Raw genomic sequence first — 7,863 nt, 5'->3', positions numbered from 1 at the left:
AATCTCGTAGTGATGTGAGTAGCTGTTGCAAAGAGTGCATTCTTTCTAGTAATGTGCCCTCCTGGAATTGGCCTCCAGGCCCCAGTGCATAGTGAATGGGTTAACTCTCCTTCATTCACTCAGTTTTTCATTTAATAACATTTATTGACCACACATTGTCCTAGTTTATTATTGCATTACTAACAGAAATACCTGAGACTGGGTAATTTATGAAGAAAATAAAGGTTCATTTACAAAACTCACAATTCTGGTGACTGGGAAATCCAAAGACATGACAAAATGGCAGAAGGCAGAACTTTTAGCTGAGCAGAGCATGATCTATGTCCACGCGTCCTCTGCATGCCTCATTTCCTCTCTTTCCGTACATTAGAACTCAATCATGGGAGCCCTGCCCTAAGGACTTTATCACACCCAAAGACTCGATCCCGGGACCACCACAAAGAAATTAATTTTTCATTTAACATTATTATAATATAATCAAGCACCAATTTATCATTTTTAGGGAACAATCAAATTTAAAAAGTGAGCATTGGGGAACAAACCATTATCCAAACCATAACACCAATGATAGTCATAGAGTGTTGAGTAAGACCTGATTCCTACAGTCAATGAGTTTCCATTGTAGTAGAGAGGATTCGCATGGAGCTACAACTGTGCTTGCTCCAAGATAGACTAAAATACGAACTATGACAAAATTAAACATGCTACTTTTAGAGCGTAGAGAAAAGAGTTATTGATTTGACTGAGGGGATCAGGAAAGAAGGGTCCATGGAGAGGTAGCACTTGAACAGAGCCTAGAAAGCTGGCAACATTTTGGTAGCTAGAGGGTAAAGGGCAGGATATCCAGCAAAGTGTGTGGCCTGAGAAGCCACACATCCCTGGGAATGCACATGTGCGCACTGTCATACCTAAGAACCATTGTCTCCGTACAGTAAATGCACTTATTTCTATTTCATTCATTGTGTTGATTTTGTTTTAGGTTTAACTCTCAGAAGGCAATATTATGTCCCTCATTTGTGGACTTCTCCAAGGAAGCTCTATTATAGCTCCAAATGTGGGTGAGGATTCCTTATCCAAAATGCTTGGGACTAGAAATATTTTGGATTCTGGATTTTTTTTTTTAATTTTGGAATACTTACATATATATAACATGAGATATCCTGGGGATGGGACCCAGTCTAAACACGAAATTCATTTATGTTTGATATATACCTTTTCCACATATCCTGAAGGTAATTTTAGGCAATATTTTTGTATTGCAGCGTTTGACTGTAACTGCTTACGTGAAGTATGGTGTGGAATTTTCCACTTGTGGCTTCATTTTGGTGCTTAAAAGTTTCCAATTTGGGAGCATTTCAGATTTCAGACTAGGGGTTGATAACGAAGCTATTAAGTGTTAACTACGGCAGCCACTACAGGGACTTGCTAGTAGCAAATGACCACAGGAGTGGCAAGAGTTTCACTGACCTCTGTAGCCTTAAGTCAGCATCATCTTCACTCAAGAAAAACCATAATCTAGAGTCTATTTAAAAGCACCTTCTTCTGGGTAATTGCTACCTGTGAACCTCAAACCTATGTAGCTTGGATATATGGTTTAGAGTGTGTTGGCCACACCTCCTCGGCACAGACTCACTGCCACAAACTGCTTCACAGCCTTTGTGTGTCACTAGCCATTCTGCCACAGGGATAGAGCCTCTCTCTCCTCTTAATCATTTTTAATATCTGTATGGACACTAATATGAAGTCTTGCACATATGAGGTCATTAAATGTTTATAAAACAAACCTTGCTCCACCTGTTTTGCTGGTCTCTTCTCAAGAAAATATCCAAGTCAAATGAGAAACATATTTTTAAAGCAGATGTATAGACCAAAATGTATTGACTTAGCTTGCCTTAACCACCACCACACCACCTGTTGGCCCCTCCTCATGTCTTTTGATCATTCCATAGCTTCACTTTGCTCATCATCTCAAGACTATCCAATCCTCTTTTCCAGTTGAGACCATGGAGGGCATTCAAAACAAGAAAAAGAAAGTTCCTGCTGCGGTAGAAACCAAGAAAAAGGCTCCTGCTATGGTGGAAGCCACCAAGAAAAGGGTGCCTGCCATGCCAGAAACCCTTAAGAAAAAGTGAAGGAATTGTGTGGAGCTGAAGATCAAGCGCCTGAGAAAAACGTTTGCTCAAAAGATGCTTCAAAAGGCAAGGAGGAAGCTTATCTACGAAAAATCTGAGCACTATCTTAAGGAATATAGACAGATGTACAAACTGAGATTCGCCTGGCCAGGATGGCAGGAAAAGCTGGCAACTTCTATGTACCTGCAGAACCCAAACTGGCGTTTGTCTTCAGGATCAGAGGTATCAGTGGAGTGAGCCCAAAGGTTTGAAAGGTGTTGCAGCTTCTTCATCTTGGCCAGATCTTCAATGGCACCTTTGTTAAGCTCAACAAGGCCTCAGTTAACATGCTGAGAATTGTGGAGCCACAATTGCATGGGGGTACCCGAACCCAAAGTCAGTAAATGAACTAATTACAAGCGTGGTTATGGCAAAATCAATAAGAAGCAAATTGTTTTGACAGATAACTCTTTGATTGCTTGATCTCTTGGTAAATTTTGCATCATCTACATGGAGGATCTGATTCATAAAATCTATACTGTTGGAAAACACTTCAAAGAAGCAAATAACTTCCTGTGGCCCTTCAAATTACTTTCTTTACAAGGTATAATGAAGAAAAAGACCAACCATTTTGTAAAAGGTGGAGATGCTGACAACAGGGAAGACCAGATCAACAGACTTATTAGAAGGATGAACTAAAGGCAGTCACTATAATTATTTTTGTAATCTGGTCAGCAAATAAACGGAGTGGCTGGTTTTTTAACCAAAAAAAAACAAAAAAACCCCACTATCCATACACATGCCCATTTCTTTATTTCTTTTGTCTCACTCTGACTCTCTCTCTCTCTGAATGAACTGAAATTAAAAGTCAGTCTAACTATGTATTCATACATAAAATGAGATTTGTGGTTTCTGTTCTCATTTTTGAAGATGCATAAGCAATTGTAGAGAAGCCAGCTGTGTGGCACTGGAGTCCTCTGGGATCTCAAAACACCTCCAAGTCTTTGCCCCTCCTCTTCCTTCCCTCACACCTCAGGGAAGTCTTTTCTTGCTTAGTTGCCTACTGCCTGGGTTAGGATCTCATCCCATCCTTCCTTGACCTTTTAACTTCCTGTCACCCCATCCTTGCCTCTTCATACGCACTTGGGCCTCCAGACACTAACAAGCAAAGCCCTCTCCTCCGTTCCACTACTTGAGGCCTCTTCCCAGCTGTCACAGATTGAGTCAAACTTCTTGACAGAATTGTGCCCTGTACCTTTTTGCAGTCCTTAACTCCTGGGATGTTTCTTTAACATCACACATCATCTGTCACATGTTCCTCTGACTCAGGTCCCCTACCCATCAAGGAGTGGACCTCACTGTTTTCTTTCTCTCCTCGTCCATAGATTCTATTGCCCTCCCATTTACTGGTCCCAGAGTCTGCTGACCAAAGATGCACATTCCTAAGGAAGCATTTCCACACTCCATACCCTTTCCTCATTACCTCCAAGACCTCCCCTGTCTGAGGCTCTGGGCAGTATCTCAGAATAGCAGGGAGTTTGGGATAGCTGGTAATGTGGAGAGTAAGGCAGCTGGATTCCACATGGCCAACCACATTGTTCAAATCCTAGACCCAGTGACTTGAAAAACATGCTGGGTGGGTGTGCATGCCCAAAATCCCAAGAGGAGAATGGAGGAGAGGGAACTGTGACCTGGCCATTTAAAAAAAAAAAAAAGGCAGGGAGTTGGAGGTCTGCCAGAGACATTTTTGCATATGTATGCACAGCCTTTTATAAAGTGCCTATGTGAACTGATTATTTTCACTGTTTAGCAAAGAGGGTCACCTGGGCCTTGCTTGTCCCATGCCTTTGCTGAGAGACTTTTAGCTTGGCTGGCAGAATTTCGCCAGGGAGCTCTCTGTGCAGAGTTGAAGAATGCAGGGCTGGGTGACTAGTTAACCATTTACCTTTCTCCCAGAAAGGGTAGCAAAGAAGTGGCCCAGATGCTGCCCACCACTGCCCACAGCCCTGGTGGTCCTGAACCAGCATGTTGAGACCCTCCCTGTCCCAGCCACCACCCAAAAAAGTCAGTAAACTGCCCTTGCTCTAACCAGGACATTCCATCCCAGCATGACTTTCCTGCTAGCACTCATCCTGCTGTTTATCCCTGGGATTCTGTTCAAACACCAGCACTTAGAGGATCGAAGCCTGCATCTTCCTAAGTATCCTTTTCTAAGAAAGAATCTGTAGACTTCAGGGCAAACTGAAACACCTCAACATCAACTTTTCTCCCTCCAGTTTATAGTATTATTTAGAAAGTTTAGGAACATATGGACAAGTCAGAAAAGATGAAAATCTATATATCCTCCACCTCCTTCAATTGTTCAAATATTTGACAGATTTGTTTCATCTCTCAGCATGTATTCATGCGCATATTTTTGTTGTTATTGAGCCATTTACAAGTAAATTGCAGACATCGCAATAGTTCATTTCTAAATGCATTGCATGGAACTCCTAAGAACAAGAAGTTAGATGCTTCTATCTAACCTGAATGCCATTATCATGCCTAAGAAGACTAACAATCATTCTATAAATAATGTTATTTAATAACCAACCACATTCCAAATTTCCCAAACATTCTAAATATATCTTTTGTGATTTTGTTTTGCCACATCGGCACTTAATTTAGGATCACACATTGTATTTGGCTGTATATATGTATGTCTATTCCTGAACTCTGTTCTCGTCTGCTGATCTGTATGTCTATCCTAAGCCAACATTACTATCATTTACAGTAGGTCTTGAAATCAGCCATGCAAGTCCTCCACATTGTTCTTTGTCAAGATGATCTTAGCTCTTTTGATCCTCTGTATGCATTTGGGGCTTGTTTAATTTCTTTTAGAACTATTTTGCAGTTTTTAGGACATGATGTGTGTGTGTGTGTATAATCTTCAAAAATTCTTGGAAAATGCATATGGAAAAACTATGCATGGATTTAAGAAATTCTTGCACCCAGATAAACCCATACTTTAATTGGATTTCTCAATTTGCAAATTTTCAAGCATGCACACACACAAACGCACACTTTATTCTAAAACATTAATTAGTCTTTGATATTGTAAATTTTATTTTTATTTTGTTTTCCAGTGTCTGTACTGATATATAGATGTACAATTGAGTTTTGTAAGTTATGACTTTGTGTTCTGTGTCCTTGCTAGTTTCACTTTCTTTTTTTTTTTTTAAAAGAATTACTTTATTTAACTTTATTTTTTTTTATAGAGCAAGAGAGAGAGAGAGGGAAAGTGAGAAAACAAGCTATGAAGTCTAGGACTCGAACTGCGGTTGGCCATGTGGGAGTCTGGTGCCTCTAACCACCATGCCACCTGCCAATCCCAGCTAGTTTCACTTTCAAGTAGCTTTTCTGTAGACTCCTTGAAATTTACTATGCTCACAATCATGTTTTACTTTTTTCCATAGTGCATGTTTTTTTTTTTTTCTCTTTTCTTGACTTTTTGCACAGGCTAGGACCACAGGAAAATGTTGAATAAAAGTGATAAAAGAGGAAGGACCAGCAGTTGGCATAATGGCTATGTCGCTGGACTCCCATGTAGTCTTCTCTTGAAACTTCTTGGTCTGGAAATTCCTTGTCCTGTTGACTTTTTCAGTGGTATCTGAGGTACTCTGGCTATAGTCACTCCCCAAGCTGGACCTGCTGCCGTACAGCCCACTGCTGCTCAGAAAATGGTCGCTGAAATTCACCGCCTTGTTGAGGTAAAGGTTCTTATTTGACACTTGAATAGAATTCAGCTTGATGCTAACTTCATACCCATCTTCATGGACAGTGGCAGAGACAAGTTTTCCCATCCTGGGTTCTGCAATAAAGGCCCGGAATTCAGGGTTATTCTGAGCATAAGACTTGAGGTGAGCAGAGATGTGCTCCAACTGTTTTTGCCAGAATCTTCTTTTCGGGCTGACTGCTGTGAGGAGAGGTTTGTGGTCGCTCATTTTCTCCTGGCTCTGTTTTCGAGAAGCCATTTCCAGTTCCTTTTTGGCAGGTAGCTTGCTGGACGGATAGAACAATTCAACAGTCTGTGTGCCGACCTCCTTCTTAGTTCCAGCATCAGATTTGGGCAAAGAACATTTAAGGATTGCCAAGCAGACGGGGGCTCAGAGAAAGGGTGATGTTCCCCAGTAACTAGAGCCAGGCTGCTGTTCAAGCTAAGTGCTGCCAAGGACTTCACATAAATACCACAGGAGTCACAGAATCAGGCAGTCAGGCGATTGTTGGCCCCACTTTTAGGGCGAACAGAGTAGCCAGCCGGAATTCCAGACTCTTTGGATGAAGACAGGACGCCCTTACAGGTGACACAGTGTCTCAGGTGAGCAGGACTCCCGGCGCCACAGACCCAGTGATTATCTTCTCCTTCCAGCGGAGGTGGGCTCGCAACTGCAGCTGTGGAGCCAGAGGGGCCTTGCGCACCACACAGATGGGCATGTTCGTGGGTACCAGGCATTCTAGACATAAGCCCATCTGAGCTCCTTCCAGGGATGGAAGACAGCCAAATATGGGAGGTACAGGAGAGCCACATTCTTGATGGAAGCGAGCAAAGGGTTCAGACGGGTGGGGGGGCAAGGCAGTGGACACACTTAAGAAAGTCTGTCTCCCTTTGAATTCTCATGATCTCTGTGCTTGTCAGACCCTTCTGGCCAGTTGTGTGTGTAAAACCAGGAGACTGGGACTGGTGAGTGGATGGTCTAGAACTTGATCCTTCAAGGGAAGCTGGGATTTCCTGTGGATTCTCTGAGAAGCCAAGATCCTTCAAGGTTTTAGAGTCAGTTCTTTCACCTGGAAACTTTCTAAGGTTAACATTCTAACTGTGTCTATTTTCAATGTTCTTATTTTTCTTCCTTAGTTTTGATCCAATCAATCCATTTTTTAGTTCCTGCTTTGAAGAAACTTTGAGAATATTTTCATCATTGTCTTCGGAAGAGGCTGTATTTGGTGATTTATAGTCTACCTGAAATACCTCTGGACAATCCCACTCTGTCTACAATCTTTAGAGACTGCAATAGCTTTACTTTGTATTTTTCCATGAGGCAGAGTAATAGGTTTGGTGTACGTAAATGTATTATTTTCACCATAACCAATTCTCTTTAAAAATTCAGGTTTGCTGCCATCCACAGTATGATATATGTTGACATTTGGGGTGTCAGATTTCATTTCCAAAAGTGTATTATTAACAATTTCACGCTTAGCTTTCCCAGGCTGAGGCACTCGCAGTGGTATGATCTGAGGGACACACACTGAATCAGCAGTCATTTTCTCTCTGCCGCTAGCCTCCTCCTTCGCAGCAGCTGGGATTACCACAAACCAGCCTCTGTATTTTCTATGAGTTGTTCATTAGGTCAAGAGGCTTCATGAAAATCAGGTTAAATATTTTTTGGCAAAAATAACATCTTCAGTGATGTTGGGAATATCAGCTTTTGAAGAAGCATCATCAGAGTCGATGCAGCAGAATTCACCCAGCAAGGATGTATGGTGCACTGAACCTCTGCCAGGTATAATACCAAGTGTCCCAAGGGACATAGTGATGTGGTCCAGCCTGCCCTTGGTGGGGGAGGAGTGAGATGGGATTGTTGCACGACTCAGAAGCACAGTGCTAGAAAAGCTGGAGGGAGACTTACTGTTTCTCTGAGCCAGCACAAGAGTTCACTTTATCTGGAATACTTGTCTAAGTACAGATCCACTGACCTTAAGACTACTGAAAAAGAGA

The 7,863-nt window shown here is 42.0% G+C and overlaps 1 pseudogene; it reads right to left on the bottom strand.

The window, feature by feature from the left end:
- The window catches only part of LOC102488120 (double zinc ribbon and ankyrin repeat-containing protein 1-like), a 19,884-nt pseudogene extending 12,475 nt beyond the window's left edge, over positions 1-7,409 (bottom strand).
- Between the last annotated feature and the right edge of the window lie 454 nt (positions 7,410-7,863).

This window comes from Tupaia chinensis, unplaced genomic scaffold (genome assembly GCF_000334495.1).
Source record: "Tupaia chinensis unplaced genomic scaffold, TupChi_1.0 Scaffold145717_1, whole genome shotgun sequence".
NCBI classification, from domain to species: domain Eukaryota; kingdom Metazoa; phylum Chordata; class Mammalia; order Scandentia; family Tupaiidae; genus Tupaia; species Tupaia belangeri.
The sequence above is the reverse complement of the archived record's forward strand: the minus strand, read 5'-3'. Positions and strand labels throughout refer to the sequence as shown.